Here is a 25005-nt window from a genome sequence, read left to right as displayed (position 1 = left end):
ACAATCACCTTTTGAATCTGATGAAACAAGACAAGCCAGCCTCCGCCACCAACAGTTTGGGTATAACAGAACATACTATTTTGCCTGGCTGTATCATTTCAATGCTACTACGTTATGAAGATCAAGCCCAGTAATTCGACACTTCTTCGAACAGAAAATTTCCCATACATTGCAATCTGGTTAACAACAATATCAGTTAGGTATTAACAACATTTAGAGAGGTCTACAATCCTCGTCTGACAGGAAGAGAAAGCTAATGTAATACACAGCTATCTATTAATTACTCATCAATGAGTAATGACATTATTCTGAGACATTAAGACTTCAATGGAGTTCTCATCATTTGATTATTAGCAAATGCTTGTATGGTGCAAGATGCTTACTTCCCATTCAGTAAAATGATTTGTACCTTATAGTATGTCCAAATTCACACTAACAATTTTGTGCATTGACAATGATTCATGAAATTAAAATATATCTCAGAAAGGTTCTCTTGTAAATGAATTGCTTGGGATGAATAGAAACCTCTTATAATATTAATTCTAAACTTGAAACTACTTCTCTATATTTTTAAGCATCAGGTATTTTCCACAGAATCACAGAATTAAGTCCATATTAAAAATAGAATGTATTGTGGAAAAAAAGAAAAAAAAAGCATTCTTCAACATGTCTTTATAATTCACCTCCTTGAATGAATTGATAGACTGCAAGGCATATAATGTGATTTTGAAAGACATGAAGTCTCTACCAAAAGCAACTTGCCTTAATGCACATTTCAATGGGAAATGGATGGACTCACCCAAAGAAATTTCAAGTGATTTGGACTCCATTGTAGTTAGGGGTTTAATATCAATTTATTAAGTAACTTAGATAATATAGGGTGATGTACAGAATACACTGCTAATCATAATTATTATACTTTTGGTGATATTGGTAAAAATTGTTGTTCGACTGCATTTCCATTGCATTCAGCCAGTTTTACTTGTACACATGAAAGTATTAATCAACTTCACACAGAGTGCCGATAGGAACTGATATGGATGGCTCTTGTAAGTTCATTATCAACAAACAATGCATTTTGAAGAGTCTCTCTAAAATTTTCTCTTGATCATAATTTTGTCTAACACTCAGTGTTTCATGTTGTGTCAGTACAAGAAACACTGATGTAACAGAATGGGAACAACTAAGTGTACAAGTATTCATCAAAGTAAGGAAGCTAAGGAGAAAGATATTTTTTACTTTGTGCTTTTTTTTTTCCTTTGGTTTTTCTACTCGTAAGGATATGTAATAGGGTGGGCTGAAAAAACTTGAATTCTTTTTCCAAGTCGTAATACCGCGGAAAAGTTGCGAATTGGGGAGAATAAAACGAGGTAGAAAAAGAATCAAAATAGGTTCATTTATTTCGGTTGCGCACGTGCTCTAAAGTTCGCCGAAACTGGGAAAAATGTATATTTTTACGATAATTTTCTACCTTGCTTAACTTGTCAATATTTAAATGTAATAGCTCTAGCCGACTCTTACTCCGACCAATAATGATTTAGAAAAAAGAATGGTTCAAATCGGTTAAGGGCTCGTGCAGCAGCCGTCAAAAATCTAACAAATTCTTGCACTCAGCGTAACTCGCTCGGGTCAAAGACACTGATGCTCAGCCCATCTACCACTCTCGCCACCACGCCGTGCCATTGTGTCAGTCTGCACTTATCCCTCGTGTTTGATGTGTGTTTCATTCGCTCTTCCAATTACTACTGCGGCATTTGCATCTATTGTATTTTGATGTTTGTTTTGTGTTATGACATGTTTGTGTAACTTTGTAACTTAACGGTGGTATACTATGGCTGTACCTCAGAAACTCATCACATGACAGATATTTGATTGCCCTATATTTGCTGCACCTAAAGACTTTTCATCAAACAAGCTAAAGTTAAAGTTAAATCTGTTATCCTTCTAGTAAAAGTAGCGATAGCAACCAAGATATTGGTCTTCATCATCAGTTTCAATAATATTAACATTTGAATACGAGCACGAGGGTTTCAGATGAGATTCAGATTCATCATCCAGAGTTAAATGGCTGTCATGCAATCTCCTTTCCAATGATTTAATATGTTTCTTTGTTTCAGACACATCCAACTCTCCAATTTTTCCTATTCTGTGTGCTCGTAATAAGTAAACAAATCTTAGCTCAATAGCAGGTATTTTGTTTGATTTTGCACACAGTTGACAGTTGTATCACATTTACATAAATCAGGGGTTCTGTTACAAATGCAATTAACAACAATGGGGCATTTGCAAGCTGATACGTCAAAAAGCAGTGAGCATTTTTGCTTAAACTCCTCAATCTTCTGCTTAAACGAATCTTTATTCTTATCCTGAGTATATAATTTTCGAATGCTGTAATATTTATCATGCAACGCTTTTATAAGTTGCACAATTATCTTATCTGTAACCATTGGGATGGATGCTTTCTGATACAAACCAATTATTTTGTTAGCTACTGTACTTGCAACATGGGAGAAACTGACTCTCTTATTTTTAACTTTAAGCGCCAAGTGGTATCTCTCCTGTGAACAACACCAAATCACGTCCTCACCAGTATGAAGCTTGTTTGATGAAAAGTCTTTAGGTGCAGTAAATATAGGGCAATCAAATACCTGTCTTGTGATGAGTTTCTGAGGTACAGCCATAGTATACCACCATTAAATCACAAAGTTACACAAAAATGTCATAACACAGAACAAACATCGAAATACAGTAGATGCAAATCCACAATAGTAACTGGAAGAGCGAATGAAACACACATCAAACACGAGGGATAAATGCAGACTGACACAACAATAGCAGGGCGTGGTGGCGAGAGTGGTAGGTGGGCTGAGTGTCAAAGTCTTTGACCCGAGCAGGTTATGACGAGCGTGAGAATTTGTTAGATTTTTGACGGCTGCTGCGCGAGCGGAAGATCTTAACCAATTTGAACCATTCTTTTTTCTAAATCATTATTGGTTCTAGTAATAGTCCACTAGAGGTATTATATTTAAATATTGACACATTAAGCAAGGTAGAAAATTATCGTAAAAATATACATTTTTCTGAATTTCGGCAAACTTTAGAGCACGCGCGTGACCAAAAGAAATGAACCTATTTTGTTTCTTCTTTTACCCCATTTTATTCTCCTCAATTCGCAACTTTTCCGCGGTATTACGACTTAGAAAAAAGAATTCGAGTTTTTTCGGCCCACCCTAATATGTAATAATCTGTGTTTGTCCTAAGTTTATGTTTGTATCCTCTTCCTAGCTTCCTGTGTCCTGATGAATGGCTCTGTATGTGAATTATGGGTGCAACACTTAGCTTCATCACAGAAGACAGATGCTACAGTACAACAAACATGGCCAACCTTCTCATATCAATCAAGCACATTCCACAATTCAACACAGACTAGTATTACACTGTAGTTATATAAGTTTGGACTAGTGATTTTAACTGCAGTAAGATGAATGCTAAGTATTAAAAAAAAATTCTGACATTTTCAGTAGTGCAATTATACACCTTAATTTTAAGGGTAACTGCATATGTAAAGTAATGGGAATTCACATTTTAGTTTGAGTGCTATCAAAGGTGTTGCTCATAGGGTTAGTTGTGCAGCACTGTCTAGCCCAGTGAGGAAAGCAATGGCAAACTAGCTCACTCCTCATCTCGCCTAGTATGCCTCATTTTGTGCTGCCATTGGTTTTCCTATAACTGTATAGCCTTTGGTAGTGCTATTTGAGGATCCAACCAGCCTGTGGGCTGATGACCTAACAGATACATAAATATGGTGATATCACTGCCACTCAACAGCAGTCAGTTGACATTCCATTTCTGAAAGTGACATTTTTAACCTTTAGGTATGTTTTCTTCAGAAGTCATAAGAGCTAGAGCAAACAAAGTTGGTATATGTCTTTAAATGCCAAAACGCAACAAGGGAGGCTTGCAAAAAGTATATTTTTCCCTAAAAATGTAAGTAGTATGAAACTAATCGCCTCCAAATTTTTTACTGTAACAACCAGCGTTATTAACTTGCACAAAAATAATTATGATTCCAAAAGTTATGAAAATTGTACCTGAAGTTGTGGCAAAAATTTGAATTTTTATATTTGAAATGTTGACTAACTAAGGGAGACAGATAGTTGATATATTAAGCATGTATTTTGCTCTAGTTGCATGCTTATAATTATCTGTGACTATTAATAATATCAATATTACTGTGATCGTAGCCACAGGACCTCTAGTTTTACATGGAACTCGGAAGAAGCCTCCCCAAAGAATGCACCTTGGAATTTTTATGATCATTCTTCGTGATGTGGGTTACTGTAGTCACATGCTAGTTTGTGAACCATGCGCAATGGCCAAGTGGCCTTGTAAGTAGACAAGACCTTTAATTTCAAATATCCCACATACATTGGCTGCAATTCAAACCATAACACCTTCGTGAGAAGAACATGATAAATTCACTCGGCAATCACATCAATGTATGACGATAATGTTGGCAAGAGTACATGGAAATTTTCTTTCATAAAATAGGATTTAATCCAATGTAATCCCAGGGGAACTCGGAAGAAGCCTCCCCAAAGAATTCACCTCGGAATTTTTGTGATCATTCTTCGTGATGTGGTTTACTGTAGTCACATCCTAGTTTGTGAACCATGCGCAATGGCCAAGTGGCCTTGTAAGTAGTCCTGTTGCTATGGAATAGGAGTAGGCATCTCAGACATATCCTCAGTCATGGCCCTCCTTGAGCTTAGGTGGCTAGGACTATGCAATCCACCGGTGGTCACTGACCCATTAGAGGAGAGATTCTCACTTGGACTATGTGCAAGTAGGGTACCATCTTGCTACACATATTTTAAATTTATTTTATCAAGAATGCTCAGCATGTTTTAAGCAAGCCTTGGATCTATGGGAGTAAAGAGTCCCATCTTTGGGGCTGCCGACAGTGGGGTTCCAAGCCGCTATCTCCTGAATGCAAGCTGATAGCTGTGTGACCCAAACCACTGGTTGAGTCAGCAAAGAGGATGCATCTGGATTAGAAGTTAATGATATTCAGGTAAGGGGAGATAACAAGGAAGAGATAGGATATAGTAAAGTGTTATTAACAGGTTTTAAAGGGGAGGCCATAGTGTGGGATAAGACAGTTAATCAGGAATACTACTGCACACAACGTACTTTCTGTCAGGCACATAAATGAGCAGATGATGTGGGTACATTTAGCAGATGGAGGAATTAGGATGAGAAATGTCTCAATCTATTCACCATGTAAGGGTGCACATGAAGATGAAGATAACAAATTTTATGAAGCACTGAGTGACATTATAGTCAGGCTCAACAGCAAGAATAGGACAGAGCTAATAGCGATTTCAATGCAAGAGTTGGAAATAGAACTGAAATATGAGAACGTGAAGGGCAAATTTGGGGAAGATATGGAAGCTAATAGGAATAGAAAGCGCTTACTGGACTTCTGTGTTGGTATGGGATTAGCAGTTATGAATACATAACATAAGGGAGGGTAGGGGCACCAGGTCCATATGAGACTACATCATAACACATTTTGTTTTCAGAATATCTGCTAGGAATGTGCAGGCATTCCAGGGAATTTTCTGTACTGACCTAAATAATTCGGCCTAAAATAAAGCAAATTCTGTCTGAAGATGAATAAGGGTAGAAAATCTCCAGGACAAAGAAATTGGACAATAGATAGTAAGCAGGTTCAGGATGGGTGGCATACAGGGATGCTGTAGTAGAAACAGCAAGGGAATGCCTAGGAACAACTGTGTATAAACATCTTAGTGGAATGATGGAGAAGGGAATTGTAAGCAGATGAAATAAACAGAGTGAAACAATGGTTGAAACCAAGAAGAAGTAATGGGAAGATTTCAATAATAACCTGGAAAGGCTAGGTCAAGCAGCTGGTAAACCTTTCTGGGCAGTAAGGAAGTATCTTAGAAAAGTAGGGAAAACGAAAATGAATAGTGTTTTGGGTAAATCAGGCAAAGTCATAGAAGATCTGAGGGAATCACTGGACAGATGTATGGAATATTTTGAAAATTATCTCAAAGTAAAAGTAAATCTTTCAGTTGACATTGCACATAACTTAGTGAAATTATGCTTGAGGAAGTGGAAAGGATGGTAAGTAAACTCCATTATCATAAAGCAGCAGGAATACCTAACAAAGTCGTGTACAAAGAGCTAGAACCTATTACAGATACTATGCATAAGAGGAGACTGGGATTCTTTGTACATATCATGAGGATGCTGGATTTGAGACTTCTGAAACAACTAGTACAACACAATCTCGTCTCAAAAAATACCACAACAGGATGTAAATGGATCAGAGAAATAAGAGAGGATCTGAAGGAAATAGGCCTTACAACAGAAGACACCTCAAATAAGATAAAATTGAATACAGAACTCAAGAATACAAACCTCCGCTTTACCGTTACACAAAACAAACCAACAACACGCATATTTTCAAGTGAGGAAAGGGCACGAAGATCAGAGCATCTGAAGAATTACTGGGAGGACCACAAAGCCCGAACAATCCCTTCAAAGAGACCTGAACGACGGGCTGATTGAAGCGATCCTATGTGGTCATAAAATAAGAAGAATAAGAAATTACACCTGAAATGGTCAAATATAGTGGGTAAGCAATGATGAAATTGCTTCATAAGGTAATAAAACTAGCAAAGAATGTTATTAAGGTACCCTCTAATTGGACAAATGCAGAAATTGCACCTATCTATAAACAAGGGAACAGGAAGGATTGCAACAACTATCAAAATATTCCATTACTCTGTACACCAGGCAAGGTGTTCACTGACATTTTGGAAGGGAGGGTGCGATCAGCGGTTGAGAATGAGTTGGATGAAAACTAGTGTGGTTTCAGACCGCAGAGGAGCTGACAGGACTAGATTTTCAGTAATCGCCAGTTAACTGAAAAATTCTAAGAAAGGAAGAGACAGTTTATGTTTGTGTTGCATAGAGCAAAAAGATGTTAGCCATACTGGGGGATTATGGGATTGAGGGTAGATTATTAAAAGCAATCAAAAGTACTTATATTGACAATTGGAAGCATTGAGAATTGATGATAAAATGAGTTCTTGGTTTAATAAACTTACAAGGGTTAGACAAGGCTGTAATCTTTCACCTTTGTTCTTCATAGATTACATAGGTCATCTACTGAAAGGTATAACGTGGCAAACAGGGATTCATCAGGTGGAAATGTAGTAAGCATTTTGGCCTATGCTGATGACTTGGTCTTAATGGCAGACTGTGCTAAAACCTACAGATAAGTGCAATGGGTATGATATGAAAATTAGTCTCTTCAAGACTGAAGTGATCTCAGTAAGGAAGAAACCTAAGAGAATTTAATGTCAGGTTGAGAATACAGAATTGTAACAGGTAGATTATTTCAAATAGTCAGGATGCGTATTCCCCGGATGGTAGTATACAGTGTGTTAGAAATGATCCTCCGCAGTAACCTGGTACAGGAAATCTCTAGAAAGATATTTCTGAATGTAGATCCCAAAAAGGTATCTTTGGTCTGACAGTGAACAAATAAATCACTTCTATGTCAATATCAGGAGCTGTATCACAATGATCCTTTCTCACAGGACACTACTAAGGCTGGAGAAATATTAATGAATGCAATATCGGAATACAGGTAAAAAAACATGGAGCACCTTGACATGAAGCAGAACAGAAGTCATGCATGGACCACGAGTGCAGACCCTTGAGTTTCAAGTTAATGTTAACCTGTAACAAGTCAGCTGCTCCAAAATGGAAAATATGCTGCAAAAAAGAATACACCATGAGTGACCAGAGATACTATGCATGAGAGGAACTATTTTCAGACCCCACTTACAACAGAAGAACTGATCCAGGCCATACAGACTTCAAAACCAAATAAAGCTGCAGAGCTATCTGGACTGATGATTGAACAGATAAAGAATTTTGGGCCTAAAATCTTACACTGGCAGGTAGAATTAATAAAATATTGCCGCACCAACCTCAAAACCCCAAAGATCTAGAAGAAAGCACAGCTCTAGTCAAACAACGGATGATCCTAAGAAGTTTAGGTCAATATCATTGCTGTGTCATACATTCAAACTGCTGGAAAGAATTATTCTAAATAGAATCAACCCAGTCCTTGAGGAGAAATTACTGAAAGAGCAAGAAAGTTTTAGAACTGGAAATTCTTACTACAGTCAAGTTGTTAATCTAACACAGCACATCAAAGATAGGTCTGAGAATAAATTTATAACTGAAGTACCTTTTGTCAATTTATCTGCAGCTTATGATGCTGTAGAACATCGACTATTTTTGCAGAAGATTTATCAACTAAGGACTTCCATCTTATGTCACTTATTCAGATCTTTCTTTAAAACAGGGATTTATTCATTACTCTTCATAGCAAGAACAGCAGATTGCAGATACAGAACAATGGGCTTCCACAAGGAAGAGTGTTATCACCTGCACTGTATAACATTTTCACCAACAACCAGCCAATCTTCACTTCATCTATACCAATGACACAGCTCTAGCAGGGCAGGGAAAAGGTTTTAAGAAAATGGAAGAGATACTTGAAAATGGTTTGAAAGTGCACGCACAATACGACAGAAATCACCTAACAACAAATGCTTCCAAAGCTCAAGCACGTGCCTTTCATCTGCGCAACCGGGAAGCTAACAGAAAACTGGATGTGTCATGGTGCAACTAAAGTTTCTCCATAGTTCCAAACAAACCTAACTTGATGTCACATTAGACCACATGCTATCCTTCAAATGCCACTGTTTCAAGGTAAAGGAAATTGTGTATGCTCGTTATAACATTATTCATAAGCTGGCGGGTAGTGGAAAGGGTGCTCAGCCCTCTACACTCAGGACATCTGCTCTGGGGTTCTTACTTTTCAGCAGAAGAATATGCGGCACCTGTGTAAAATGCTTCTTATCATGCAAAACAAGTAGATACTGACTGCAACGAAACAGAATAGTAACTGGACATCTAAAACCATCTCCTTTATGCAAACTCAATTCACTGTTAGGCATAGCTCCACCCTGCATCCGTAGGAGAGTGGCTGCAAATGTTAAAAGACCAAAACAGCATGACAATGTTCGTCACCAGCTTTCATCACCAACCTGCTCCTCAGAAACTTCAGTCACGTAGCAGCTTTCTTAGAATAACTCCAATGTCTTGCTCTCCACAAAGTCCAAGGCTTACAAGGTAGAATGAGGAACAACATCTGTCACCGAATGAGATAAAAAAGGAACTACCACCAGGACATGATTTGCTGTGTATCACTTGGAAATCTCTCAATGGTTTACATGTTGGTGTATCCAAACGTAAGGATAACTTAAAGGAGTGTGGATTACTTTGTGCATCAGGAGACATCCTTTGTGAGTGTAGACTTATTACGAACAAGTACATCTGATAGTCCACCCAACTATTTTTATTTTTTTTATATTTATTTATTTGGGAAACCAAAACAGCAAGAAGCCGAATTACAGAGTTCCGCAATGAAATACATATTTACAATAGAGTAGCACAAGGCAAGCATAAAGAAAAGTGGAAGAATAATGACAAAAAAACATCTAACGATAAAAATAGAGGAAAAAAATTAAAAACTAACAAAATTAGAGACACAACATATAAAAACAAAAAATAAAGGCTAAAGAAACAACAAGAAAAATTGTTGAACGTAAAACGAAGAGAAGAACTTATAGCTAGTCACAGTAAGATAAATACAGATATAACACTTAAGTAATGGTATAGTACAGTAAAAAATAAATAAATATTATATTATGTACAAAAGAGAGGACAGCAATGAGAAGAGAAAAAAGGAATATGAAGAAAATGAACTAGGTTAAGTTAAGGAAGAATCGATTAAAGGAGGCATACGAAGAAAAAACGTCCAAGTTCGTCAGAAGATAAAGAGTTAAGGAGGGTTGGTATGCGGATAAATAAACTTCTTTGAACGAGAGAGAGGCGGGAATACGGAATATGAAGGGGCGGATTAATCCTGGTTTTGCGAGTTGGAACATGTAAGGAAAAGAAGGATGCAGGTTCAGGAGAACGAAATAAACCGTTAACAGCGTTATATAGGAATCTAAGGTCGGCTACATTCCTGCGACTAGATAATGGGTGAAGGTTTAACTTGTCTAGTATCTGATTACTGCTCAAGTTTCGACAATCAGATACTCTGGCTCTAACAATGGCACAGAAGAATGACTGCACGCGGTCAATATGATTCAGATTAGTGGGTGAAGAGGTAGACCAAATGGGAGACGCGAATTCAATAATCGGTGGGAGATACATAGTAGGCTCGGAGGGCGTGGATATCGGTGATGTCAGAAAATCTATACAACAAACCGAGAAGTGACATTGCTCGCGCGGTTATCTTTTGTATATGGGGGACAAATAACAATTTACTGTCAAACATCACTCCTAAGTCATTTTGTTCTGTTAGAGTTGGGAACGGGTTACCGAGGAGGGAGTATTTACTGAGAATAGGGGATTTACGAAGCGTGATCGAAATAGAGGAACACTTGGCAGGATTAGGCTTAAGACGCCATGTGGAGCACCATTCAGAGAGTGAATTAAGCCCACTCTGTAAGGAGTTTACGTCAGATAAAGAATCGATTTGTTTGAATGTTTTACAGTCATTTGCAAATAGTAGAATTTCACAAGAAACGGAGGATATAGAATTAATGAGATCGTCAATAAATAAGACAAAAAGAAGCGGACCTAGGACACTGCCCTGTGGGACGCCAGAATGTACCATAACAAGAGTCGAACTGAACCCATCAAGAACCACACGCTGAGTTTTGGTATTGAGGAAGCTCTGCAGGAGAGTTAGCAAGCGACCATGGATATTAAAATGTTCTGAGAGTTTACAGGAAAGAAGTGCGTGGTCTACGGTATCAAAAGCCTTAGCAATATCAATGTAGCACACGTCCAGTTGAGAACCGGCGTTAAGAGCAGATGTTGCACGATGGAGAAGAACAGCCAGATTAGTTAGGCAGGAGCTACCAGGAAGAAAACCATGCTGCTGGGACGATATATAAGGAAGTGTGAAAGAAAGAAGGCGCTGGTGGATAATCTTTTCACAGATGAGTGACAGGGTGGGTAATATAGAAATCGGACGATAGTTTCTGACATCAGACCACTTTACACTTTTAAAAACCGGAGTGATGTTAGCGATTTTCCAGTCGTCAGGAAAGTAGCCGGCTAAGAAGCAACGGTTAAATATAACAGCAATAGGATGGGCAAGAGTCGTAGCGGTATTCTTAAGGAAGACAGGACTGAGACCATCCGGACCAGTAGGTTTATTTTCTGGCAGGGAGGAAAGTAACGAATAGACTTCTGACTCAGAGGTGGAAAGATTACTGAGACTATGAGAAGGAACAGAATCAATAGACGGAAAATCAGGGAACTGAACAGGTGCAACAAAATTAGACGCAAAGTAATCGTTGAAAATTTCCGGTCTATTACTACCACTGGCTAAATTATCACCCCAAGTCACTGTGTCTGGCACACGCTTTGTATTTTTCCTGCTGTTTATCAGAGACCAGAATCTTTTACTATTACTTCTCACTTCTAGGCAGGCAGAGTTTATGTAGTCCTGGTAATCCCGTTTTAGAAGCTGTTTATGGTGTTTGCGAAGGTCAGAAAAAGTTTTATAGCTGGCTTCAGAAGGTGACCTTTTCCAGTCTTTCCAGGCTTTCGTTTTATTAATTTCTGCAATTTTGGTGTCACTTTTCTTCCAAGGTGGGCATCTGGCGGATGTTTTATGAGTGGGAACAAGGTCACGGATCACAGCACGAGTCCAGTCATAGAACAGGTCCACTGCTTCTTGCACTTCACCCACTTGCAGCAAGTGCCAGGGTAGAAGAGAGAGGGTGTGATTGACAGCCTGCCAATCAACCTTCCGCCACAAGGGTACACAGTTCCTGGTAAAGGGTCGATGACATTTTGGGGGGCGGGGAGGGGCAACAGAGAATGTTGCCTCTACAGACTTGTAGTTCGATTTAAAATTATTTCGTCCCACAGAAATAACGGAAGGCTCAACGGAGCAGAGCAGGTAGTCAAGAAGACTATCCCCGCAGGTGTTCTCAAGGACGTACTGTTGGAGGCCTAGGCCCGTAATATAATGGTCGAGATACCACTTGTCAAGGCTATTAGAAGGGACACCATGAGCAGGGGAATTCCAAGAAATAGAGAGGTTAAAGTCGCCTAATATAATTACATTAGAATTCAGATTAATGGCTTTCATTACAGAAGAGAGAACATTTTCAGAATAATTGAGGGTTGATCGAGGTGGCCTGTAAAAACAAGCAAATAGATATTTGGAATGTTGAAATTTCACTTCTACCCAAATGGCTTCGCAGTCACTACTTAAATCAGTACGTTGGTTAGCATGCCATTTGGATTTAACGGCCAGGAGAACTCCCCTGCCCCGAGATCCACGGTCCGTTCTGAAAATGGAAAACTCTTTGGAAAGAGGGATTTCCGTGTCTGAAACAAAGTCAGTTAACCAACTTTCAGAGAAAGCGACAATATCGAAAGAAGAAAGAAGTTGTGCTCCCAAGATCATCTGTGGGCAGTCAATACCTACGGTATCCCCACTTCTGAGTTCTAGAAAAATCGTATACGAGTCACGTGAAATACACATTTCAGTTTTGCTATGTTTTCTAATATTCATTCCTTTAATCACTATGGGTTTAGGTATACATTAATATATACCGGTACCCTATATGTAGGAAAAACTGTTATCATCTTTTCCTTCCAGGCTTCATTGTTTATGAAGTCTCAGAAACCCCACTCAACAGTGCGCCAGCTTGTCGTTCATCGTGTGTTGCAGCCATAGTGGCAGTGGCCAGACCTCCACGCACCGAGAAACGAGACCAGCTGTTTCAAATTTTAACACTCGGAAACGGTTCTAAATATCATTCTGGACCGAAACAATTTCTATTTCTGAGAAGCATACCATTTTAACCATGCAAGCTGAACAACATGCCAGCCTGAAACAAGTTGAGCATTCCTTGCTAGTATCAAAACTGAGGAAGCCCTCTTTGTGTATAGTCCTAAGCCATCAAACATCATCAGTACAATAAGCTTCAACAAGCTCTAATTTGAGGAATATAACAGGATTATGTGCAATATAAAGTGAAAAATAACATAGATGGCTAAATTTTAAAGAAGGAATTGTGACATCCCCTCGTAAAACAAATTTCTCTTCAACATCAATTTAGTTCAACAGAGTATATATTCTATATCTCAACGTACCAGAAGAAAATTACTGACTAGTTTCTTCACACCAACTTTTGCCTTAATGTAGACTACGTAAAAAAAAAAAAAAAAAAGTATAAACTAATTCCTTCACACCAGTTTTAACCACATACTGTGTTAATATAGATCTTCAGTCTAAACATTTCAGAAGGTTGACCACGTCTACAGTACAGAATGCTTTACTTCATAATGTTCACTCCATTGCCAATGGAACTGTTACTACATGAGAAAGGAGCCATGATGCAATCATAATTCCTCATTATGATCAAGAAAACCTGAGAACAAGCTCAATACATATTTACCGTTTATATTATTCAATAGTTAAATTTTACTTCTTTCTTAATAATACTGTAACCTTAACCGAAAGGTCAACCCCCTGGTTTTGCAGTAATATGCCTATGTCTTGCTTAGAGGCCTCCGGCTTTATTCCCAGAAGGTCCAGGAATTTTAATTATGGACTGCGAGCCAGAACAGGATTCACTCAGCCTCATCAGACAAACTGAGGACCTGTCTAACATGAGAGGCAGCAAATCCAGTCATGAACGTCAAACAATATGACTGAGGGTATTATCGTGAAAATGACATGATGCTCCAATATCTGCAGGCTGACTGACTACGTAGCAATCATCTTAGCAAATCAAAGCCCAAAAATGGGCAACTTAGCTAACAGTTAGTTTTCCTAGCTGTGTGTAAGAGAATGATACAAACCTACAGTATACTGGCTGCAAAATCTCAATAAATGCCTACAGCTTTTATCCTGAAATTCAAAATCCCAGAACACTAAAATTATTCTTCCATCTAGTATTTATTTATGCTTCTTAATTAGAATCACAGTGGATAGAAGAAGTACATGAACTTAAACAGGGTATTTCATCTGTCAAATATCACTGAGGAAGAGAATGTTTGTTTTTCTCGAAACATCTATGATGTTTATCTATATAAATAAAAATGAATCGCTAAATGTGTTGCTAAGCGCAAACGGCTGGACCAATTCGGCTAATTCTTTTTTTCAAATATTCGTCGAAGTCCGAGTCAGGTTTTTATGAAGAGAAAAATTGGAAAAAATGCCAGGAAAAATGTGAAAACCCCATTTCTCTTTTTCCATTCAAACTGTTCATCTCTCTTTCCTTCTCCCAGGTTTGCGCTTAGCGCTGTCCTCCTCTAATCTAGCGCTTTGCCAAATGTCCGTAAATCTCCATGTTATCGGTTAAAATGGGTGAATATCGGATTATGTACAAAATTTCAAGCCGCATTTGATGCCGTTAACAAAAGAAAGGTTTAGAAAACGATTGAGTGTGAAAATGTTAATATAATAGAATGTTACCTTAAATGCAAAATCTTCATTGCTTAGAACTTATCATGTCATAACTCCTATTTTATATTCACTATATTAGTAATTTTTTCACTGCTGGTAAAGGAACATTTCAGCTCGATGTAGATAAGTTTGTTTTTAAATTCAAATGATAAGAACATGCACTATTTGTGTTTCTTTTCAGTCATATTCCGAGATTTTTATGTGCAGGCATGAAAAAGTCAGTCGCTGGCCAACTTCTTTGTTATTGAATTTGCATGGGGGGTCAAAGCGAGGCAAATGGTCTTCAGATATGGGAGTTATTTTTAAAACAAACCTCAAGTTCTTATCTTGCTTAGTTCTCAGTTTGTGACAGTTAGAATGCCTCCTTGGATTTTGGTTTCGCGCGTACGCTCTCCGGACAGTCGTATGCAGTGTCGTGTTTTGTTATAGTTGGAGACCTTTGTCTACCCTGATTGTTTTTAAATCTTCGCTTCTCAGCAAACAAGTTCATCGATTTCTTTGGTTGATTGGTTTATTTTGTGTGTGCTTCCATATACAGCATACTCATTTCAAGACTCATGCCGCCTATAAGACGCGGGCGGAGCAACTTCGGTCGAAGAACTCGAAATGCTACAAGCCAAGCTACTGTACTTTTCAGTCTAATCGGACTACACAACAATGTGAAGAGTAAAATGAAACTGAAAGGATTTGGATATCACAAACCTGTACAGCGCATCGTTCAGCTAATAATCTTCCAAGTTTGAATCAAACTGCTTTCAGTTACCATGTTTCAATTGACTACAGTGCCTACCAATGCGCTGCTATTGGATCTATGAACTCAGTTTGCCAGAACTGTAAGGCATTGAAATACAAAAATGAAGCCGCTGGATTGTGTTGCGGAAATGGCAAAGTGAAATTAGCCCCATTGATTCCACCACCACATTCATTGTACTCATTGGTTTCAGAAACAGGAACAGATTCCATACATTTCCTTACAAATATCCAAAAATATAACAACTGCTTTCAAATGACTTCATATGGGGCAACAAATGTACTTCGGGACAATTTCATGCCAACTATCAAGGTAACATATAACAAACAGACTTATCCCCCATATTGCTTTCTTTTCAACTATTCTAACGGGGAAGCATAAAGGAGAAGACATTTTGATACCACGCATCCCTATGCTTCCGACTGACATACCATTTGAATTTAAACGACTGCAGTTTCCAGTGCGGCTCGCTTCTGCTATGACCATAAATAAATCCCAGGGGCAGTCACTGAGTGTTTGCGGCATTAATCCTGAAAACCCATGTTTCTCGCATGGCCAATTGTATGTTGTCGGTTCCCGTGTTGGAAAACCATCAACTTTGTTTGTTTACATGCCATGTAATGAAACAAAAAAAAAATATATATATATATTGTGTACCTTAAAGCTTTACAATGAAAAATATCTCCATAGTGTTGATTGGAATCAGTGTTTTCTATGATAGTTATTTCCTACGACGAAAGAGGAGTAAGTTTTGCCACATTATCTTCACACCATCAACTTATCAAATTACTTGATTTGCAACGGGGGATAATTATGGTTCTGTGAGGGATTTGAAGACCTGCTGAACAGTTCCCATCTACGTTACAGTCAATCAGGGTTATTTCTGGGCAGTGATAAGCTGTGACCTATTTGAGCATTTCCTTATTCACAATCAAGATAGTAATATTGCAGGTAATGAGAACACGATTTTCCAGTAGTTTGCTACTAACTTTTGGTACCTTAACTCATTTGATGTTGATGATGTAGTCATTTGCATTATTCTGATTTTTGCGTGCAGTACAGACTTAATTTTTGCTAATTCTTTATTTGCTATTTGCTTTACGTCACAACGACACAGATAGGTCTTACGGCAACGATGGGATAGGAAAGGATTAGGAAGGAAGCAGCCGTGGCCTTAATTAATGTACAGCCCCAGCATTTGACTGGTGTGAAAATGGGAAACAACGGAAAACCACCTTCAGGGCTGCCGACGGTGGGGTTCGAACCCACTATCTCCCAGATGCAAGCTCACAGCCACGCGCCTCTAACCGCACGGCCAACTCGCCCGGTACAGACTGAATTTGAGTTCGTTCCATTGTCACTGATTTTTGACAGAACGACGTCTGTCGGGTCAGCTAGTAGTGAATAAATAAGATGATAAATATAAAGTGTATTGGCAAGGTGGATCTTTCCAGCATCCTATATAGATTTTTATGAGACTATACAAGTCAATACACGTGTAAATAGCACCTTTTATGATCAAATTGATCTACAATGTTCTAATTCACGACAGGATTCAAATCCATCATCTGCCGAATCCAAGCTCATAGCTATTTGATCTGAACCGTGCAGCCAATTCATTCGGTATACTTCTATATAGAAGAAAAATCAGATAAACCTAGTTCAGCTCTCTGGCCCAATTTTCAAGAGAGGAGAAAAAAGAAACTATGTATTTTTGGATAACATTATTTTCATAATAGGGCTATCTTATCTTCTTGCTAAGTGTTTTAAGACCACATCAATGCTCGTATATTTTCGGGGGCACTGTGATAACATAGGGGAAAGTCTGGAAAAAGCCTTAATTAAAGTATATTCCCAGCATATGCCTGGTGCAGAAATGGAAAATTGTGGACAACCACCATCACAGCTGCTGACGTTAGAGTTCAAACCTATCACCTATCGAATGCAAAGTTAAAGCTGCACAACCCATACTGCACAGAAAACTCATTCAGTAGGCCTATCTTTGTGGTTGAATCTCTAGTGATATATCAATATTAGCCTGAAACATCTTAGTTTCAAAAACATAGTTCATACACTTCCTCAAGAATTAAAAAAAAAAAAAGTTCTATTATTCATTAATGGCTAAATCAACAAGCAGAGAATAGGAAGAGTGATTCCAGAAGCAGAAAGAAAATTACATTCGGAAAGGATGAATCAGTACTGGGCTAACAAAAAGAAGAAAAACCTCCATAAACCTGACTAAGTAGTCCTATGTCAGCTAAAATATTAAAATAAATAAATGGCTAAATTTATAATAATTTCTTTAACAGTAGAAGAATTGTTCTGAGGTGTCTGGGTAACACATTCCTATACATTTAACCTGTATCCGAACTGACCTCTCTTAACAATACTCGGTCCTAACACAACAATAAATCCTAAGTGCAAATATAAATTGTAATTTTATATACAAATTCTGTACACTGTACATTCAGCAGTGAGTATAAAATTCCAAACTCTTAAACATAATATACAAGTGTAGAAGATATTGCATCATGACTTCACTCTCTGAAACAGGTAAGAACACCAGAAGCCTATCCCACAATATTTGTAAATTAACAGGAGAATGGCATGGCTTGCCTTTTAACTAAGATCTTGAAAATATATTATACTTTCTGAATTCCATGATCAAGATAATTATTACATTTGTACAGCTAGTGGTGAGCTAGTCATACAAAGCTTTAAATATTTTCTGTTATATTAATTCATATTATATATACACTGAAACAGGCCCCAGGTTCTAATATAATATTTCATGAAAATAGAAACATAAGGTTCCTACCTCTTACAAGTTCTCTTCATCCAGCAGCTCAGATCTATGTTGCTTCCAGAGTAGGGTTAAACCTCTGATTGATAGGAAATTGCCGAGAAATAGATGTGCTTTTGCCCTGAAAAAGAAAAGACCAAAACATTGTAAATTTAAACTTGGCAACAAAGTGTCAGAACAAATATAGTTCATAAATAGCAGTATTACAGTACTGTATTGACCTGAATATATAAAATTTCATTGTAGCTAATGGCCATATATAAATGGAGTGTTTAGTGACACAACAAACTATACAACAGTGACGGTGGGCTCTCAAGAGCACATTAGCATGTGAAAACCCAGTTCTAGTGAATTTTACTTTCACCGAGTAGAGTAACTTTGGCTAACAATGGCCACGGATTTTCAGGTCTGCATTTGGGAGGCGGTGGGCTGGTTCTACCATTGGCTGCCCTGAGATTGGTTTTCTGTGGTTTTCCATTCCCCTCACTAAGATGAACGTCAGGACAGTTCCTTTTAAAGGCCAAGGGCGCTCCCCTCTCACCTTCACCGCAATACACCTCCTGGCCTGACAGTAGACATCACCTTTTAGAAAGCTCGCCTTACAGAGTATGGAATGAAAACATAGTATCAGCTGTACTAGTAATTTTAGTTGTTCTTAAAAGGTTATACACGATTCTCCATAGCCCGCCTGGTGGCCATGATTGTTAAGGCATTGAAACCTAAACGGTCTGACACTGAGGTTAGCCGGTTCGAGTCCCATTGGTCGAAAAAGTTTTCACCATCAGAATGTTGGCTGGCAGGGTAGGGGAGGTGGTGGTATACAATTTCCAATCACTAGATTGCATACCAAAAGACTGAATTAAATTCCAAACCTCTCCGCAGTGCTCATATGGAGTGAGGGCATATGATGCTGCTGATGGTGATCGTCCATCGGATGGGGACGTAAAGCCTTGAGCAGACCCCTTGGTGCTATTCAACAGGAGTAGGCTATGTGCTGGCACCAGGTTTCACCCTCTCCCTTCCTACTATCATATATCACGTCATTCATTTCATCTCATTAACTCCTCTGATGAGGTTGACGTCAGGAACAGCATCCGGTCATAAAAACCCGCCATGACAGATTCATCTCACCTCATACCCGACCCGTAGAGAAACAGGACAAGGGTTGGACCAACAAACAAACAAACAAACAAACAAACAAACAAACAAACAAACAAACAAACAAACACGATTTACCATGAAAGTCGGAAAAGATACCAAACTCGCACAAAAACACATTAAAATCGATATGAAACAACAATCTGTTTGTTTTAAAATTTCCGCAGATATTTTCCAAAAGCGGGTTACTTATTAACTCAGTATTTTCTAATTCCGATAAAGGTAGCCTATTTACAAGAAAAATTAAGTAATGTATGTGATTACAGCATATTTAAGATCTCCTACAATTAACATAAATTAATTTCTAAAATAAATTTGAGAACAAAAGTATTATTTCGATATAAAATATTGTGGGTTTTCCTCAGTTTTATTATGTAACACTGATAGGTGACCAAATTTATAGGCATAATCTGTCGGTAGTCACTGTGCAATAGTAGTGCAATGTTATAAAAACAGTCCTGAATGCCGTATCACTTGTTTATTCTCTACAGAACTCATCTGGTTTTACCAGCACCATGTCCAGAATATTCTTCCCTCTAGTTTGTACCATCACTTTCTGAATCAGCTGTCCTTCCCATATTAACTTATTTGCCATTTGTTGGTCAGGCTTCCTGTCGTTTGCATTATGTTCCCAATTGACATTTGGTAAATTGAGATCACACAATTGCTTTTTCTGGGCAATCGCTTAGACTTCAAACGCTTGCCTTAAATTTAGTTAGTAAAACTTTTAACTCTCATGGCACCTCCAGTGCCTTCATTCTAATAACTTATTGATAGGTTAACCCCCAAAAACTATTCCACACTTTGTACAAACTTTTGAAAGAACCATCTTCAAAAAGTTGCAACGGCATCCAGGCACTATTTTTGAGCTCTATAATAAACTGGTAAGACAGTGGCAGCAATATTTTTAAGAGCTCTGGGGTTTTTCGATTTTCCTCTGCACATTAGTGGCAGCTTGTGAGTGCCTGAAGCATTAGCACATGCTGAAACTGTAATCCTCTCCTTATTGTTTTTCAATAAGTGCACTGATAGCAGTTGTTAACTCCTTAGAAACAAAGGCTGAAGTAAACGATTACTTCATTTACTTTGTTACTATTTTTTCTGATTTATGTGAAATTACCGATTTCAGTTCAATAACAGGATTTCAGCCCACAGATAACCCTTCCTTTTAGCTTTGACAGTAGGTTTTTGTCGGTGAATGCAGAACTGTTTTGGTTAAATCTTCAACACAATCTTCAGCACAAACAGTGCAAAGTTCAGTGTTCTCCCCAGAAAGTTTTGTTAGCTGGGTGGCAGGAATGAATAGCCGGGCGGGGAATAGGCCTCCTACATAAAAGTGAAAATGATAAGATTTCAATTTCATCCCCTCAGAGCAATAACAATAATATTAATGTCAAAATTGAACTATTTCAGTGTTATTATCACGAACAAGACATGATGGATTATTTTCAATTTCTAGTGTTCTATTGCTCGTTCACAATCATGTAACACCGGAACTTACACTCGGTTGCTGTGGAATTCCATATGGGTTTGTCACGTCGGGCAGAATCGAGTGCTCACAAGCGATTCCACGCTAACCCAGACACCGCTCGTGCACGACACTACGGATTAATCAAGCTAAACATTTAAACTCCGATGTAATTGATGCAATTATGCTGTCAATAATGAAGATTTATCATTTAAATAAACAGTTTTACAGCATTAACATTTTTATTTGGAACACCTAATTACTCAAATATGTATTCATATTATGTAACTAGTGTGATGGTGCAATTTATGTTAATACAGGCAAAAATTTCTGGAAAAGGTGTGATTTAATTTTAACCATCATTTAAGGTTAAAATATCATGTCCCTGTAAAAATTCTAAATAGAGGTTCTACTGTAGTTTATATGTGGTGCCCAGTACAAAAGCATAGCCACCATAAGACAAATATAATTTATACATGACAAGCAACATGAACTACTGTCGTGGAAAAAGTTTAGACACCCGAGTTTATACATTAATAAAATGTTTATCCTTTTCCCCACATAGAAACAAGCTACATCAAAATTTAGCTTATTTTATTCTACATTTAATTATGTGTAGTAGAAATTTTTATCATGCCCAGTTAAAATTTTAACGCAGGTTGAACAAAAAAAAAAAAAGGTGCCTTTCTTTTTCCATTTCCAACAGAGCGCTCACTTTGAAAATTCATAACTTTATTTGGCTTGTTATGAAGCTCATGAGAATGTCAGGCTAAAATTAAAACTGCATTTTTCCTGCATGTAATTGTTGATTTTACATTGATTTATATTTAAATGAGTGGTTTTGAGAGAAGAAAGCCGCGTATCTGCCAAGCGGTGTTGTCCAGTTGGCCTATTTGCCGCACCACTGAATTCTGTTACTGCTCTGTATCAGCTTTGAGTCATGTACAACTACTTTGCAAGAAATGTGTTGTGGGGTTGTGTGTGCAAAAGGGGGAAGCTTGGTTCTGCAGTTTATTTTTATCATTATTGTACCGGGAGGTACAGCTCAACCCCGTGCATTTAAATGAAGCGCTTTGAAGAACGCTATCTAACATACAAAACTTGAAACACCTAGTGCAAGAAGGCAGGACGCTTATCAACAGATGTCACTACTAAAGTGATAGAGTTATATGTTATTTTATGGTTTCCTAAACTGACTGGATTTCTGTTGTTATTTTTTAATTATTTTTTTTTAGTGTATGACAGGTTTTAATAACTATTACAAGAAGTTTGGACTTTCCTCCATAGATGTCTCCATTTAAGAACTGATGTCATGCACTCTGGTGTCTGGTGCAAAGTGGAATAACTAGAAATTTAAAGAAATTTTGTGTTTATAGGTTTTCTAAACTAAATCTATTATTCCTTATTTTGATATTTCTAAGGTGCAACACTTCTAGCCCTTCCTGCCGACTTAGGATTTCAACCAATAGGAAAATTCATGTATTTACTTTTCTGCCAATCATAGGCTTCTTGTAACTTTTCGACTGTCCAATAAAAATGAGAGGGTGTGTCCGGATTTAGTCCAGAGCCTTCTCGAACCTTCCTCTTGGGTATAAAAGCTGACGCCTTTTCAAACTTTTCAAACTAACTTGTCTTACTGATCGTCGTGTTATTGAGTGTGTGTGCTAAGAGAGGAGGCGAGGGCCACATTCTTCGGCAGTCAGAACATCAGATAAGGTAATGGCCACCAGTTTCTAACTCAGAAGTTAGCTCCGCAAGCCGACTCGAGGGGAAGGTTCCAATCTTTAACTATGTAACAGTCAATTTCCTAAACTGTAAACTTTCTTTCTTCTCATGTAAAAGCTCAAGTAAGTCAAAAGTACTTAACTGAAAACCGGGGTTAGAGAGTGTGTTACCCTCTCAAATTCCCCTTCAATTAATCTTGAGGTGACTACGATTTTGTAACTGTTTTCACTTGTAAATTGTAAATTAACTTGTCCATCTAGTCACCTCAGTAGTTTGGGATTAGCCTCTGCATCATCAGGCCATAAGCCCCAGTAGGGTTTTAACATTTGATTTCAAGGAGCGCAAGTATTCACCTCCATACATTTTTATTTTTGGGCCAGTAATTGAACCTGTTATTTTCCACGAAGGCCCGGTAGAATGGGTACTTGATACCCCTGTGTAAACTTAAAAGACAATTGATATGATTTTGTAAAATGTAGATTGTGCCTAGAGAGGCCTGAACGTGTAATTTTATTGAGCAAAGACGCTCTAATCTCTATTGTAAATCGTAAAAGTTGCCTTGAGTAGGCGGTTAGGGTTTGGGAGCGCAGTCTCCTTGATTGAATTATAGAGCAGGGGGGCTCTTTCCTTGTAATGTAATATATATATTTGTGTAATAATGAGTGGTGCCTTTGGAAGCAGTAACTTGTAACCTTTGAAGCAAAGTGCTCTTCAAAATTGAGATTTAGAATTTCATGTAAAACAAATTGAGAGATTCGTCTCCTTGCCTATCTACTAAATGCAACATTAGCGATGTTGGGACCTTGTAAATTATGAGCTTAAAGCTCAAATTGTAACTTACCAATTCTTGGTTTTTCTGTTTTTCAATTTTGTACCAAACTAGCTCTGTACCTGAAATCTTGTTCTTTCACCAAGTGAATAGTTTTGTTAAAATTTAATATCTGAAAGGAAATATAACCTTTATTTTAAAATTTTAAATTAATCTTTGACTATCGTAGATAGACCCATTCAAACCCGCACCTTCTTTCACCTCTGTGTTCCACAGAATACCCCAGAACAATTATAAAGAAACGGAATCTTTGTTTGGCTCAGTAAAATAGAGAGGTGACAACTGTTGGAACATCCTATAGCTGGCCTGGCTATGTCATTCTCATTAACAATGCCCAACACACCCAGGGAAGTTGGAAAGTGGTGATATTGTTGTTCAGTTTTTGCCCCCTAATGTGATGAGCTTAGTTCAATCCATGGACCAGGGTGTTCTGGAAGCATTCAAACGTCATTATCATGTGTTTCTGCTATGATCTACTCTGAGTGATTGTGAATTATCCTGTAAAAGTCTTACGGATTTGTTGAAGTCTATGAACATGAAACATGTGATTTACTGGGGTGCCCAATCCTGGGTACACCAGTGACTCTTTACAATTCCAGGAACAAAATGTATAAAGAAATTTTTTCGGAAGAATGTTAACCAGCATGAGGTGAACGAGTGGTTACAATCAGATGATGCTGAACTTGATCTAACAGATCAAGTAATAGTGGATTCCGCGTTACTGACAATGGTTGAAGCAGACGACTCCGACCTTGATAATAGCAGTTCTGAGAAACAAGTTACAGCAGATGATGGATTTGATGCATTGGAGGTAAGACTGATTTCAAATTTTTATTAAAATACAGTACCACATGCTTTAATTACAGTACTGTAATAAATTTACTGTATACAATACTCAGTTCAGTAGTAACAAAAGAAATTTTCATTATTTCAGATTGCTTTGCACTTTGTTGAACAAAGCAATGAATCTACACCAGCTGATGTATTGTTGATTGAACGGTGGTGCAACATAGCTGCACGACAGCGCTGTACCAAGAAAATTCAGAAGAAAATCACTGATTTTATACACTGAGTGACATTATGTAAACATTTTAGTGTTAATATACAGTATGCACCTTTGCTTAACAGAGTTTATGCATTTTTATTTCGACATTTAACTTTAGAAAATATTTACCATGTGTCATCCGAAAAAACACGTCAGCCAAAGTGGCTCCGCCCCCTTTATTTCATATTTCATATAAATGGGGTTCTACTGTACTAATGAGATTCCACAGTATTTGGAAATTTGTGAAAAATATAATAATCGCGAATCTCCGTTATTATTCCTTGTACAATACAAATGCATGATACATAAAAGATTAGAAATTATATTTTATACAACATTTATAATGTACAACTTGTTTGATGCAGCTAACACTAACAGAGAAATTTAGCATTTCCTGTTTCGCCTCCTTTCCTGCTACTTCAAGAGATGAAAACAAGCATTTGTCATGGTCCTGGTGTACTATAATTGACTACCGCAGTTCCAACCTTGTGATGAGCAAATTAATGTTCTGTTCAGTCAGTACTGAAAGATTTCTGCCATGTTCTTAAATATTCAGTTTATTATCTTTTGTTGTTGTTATCAACATCATCATCTATATAT

The 25005-nt window shown here is 37.8% G+C and overlaps 1 long non-coding RNA gene across 2 annotated transcripts in view; it reads right to left on the bottom strand.

The window, feature by feature from the left end:
* The window catches only part of LOC136872457 (uncharacterized), a 118404-nt gene that overhangs the window by 3382 nt on the left and 90017 nt on the right, over nt 1–25005 (bottom strand). For both annotated transcript variants that reach the window (XR_010859907.2, XR_010859908.2), the window contains exon 5: nt 18196–18301. This is a non-coding gene — a long non-coding RNA (uncharacterized lncRNA). The remainder of the gene's footprint in view (nt 1–18195; nt 18302–25005) is intronic.

This window comes from Anabrus simplex, chromosome 4 (assembly GCF_040414725.1).
Source record: "Anabrus simplex isolate iqAnaSimp1 chromosome 4, ASM4041472v1, whole genome shotgun sequence".
Classification (NCBI taxonomy): domain Eukaryota; kingdom Metazoa; phylum Arthropoda; class Insecta; order Orthoptera; family Tettigoniidae; genus Anabrus; species Anabrus simplex.
This window is presented reverse-complemented; position numbering and strand designations above follow the sequence as displayed.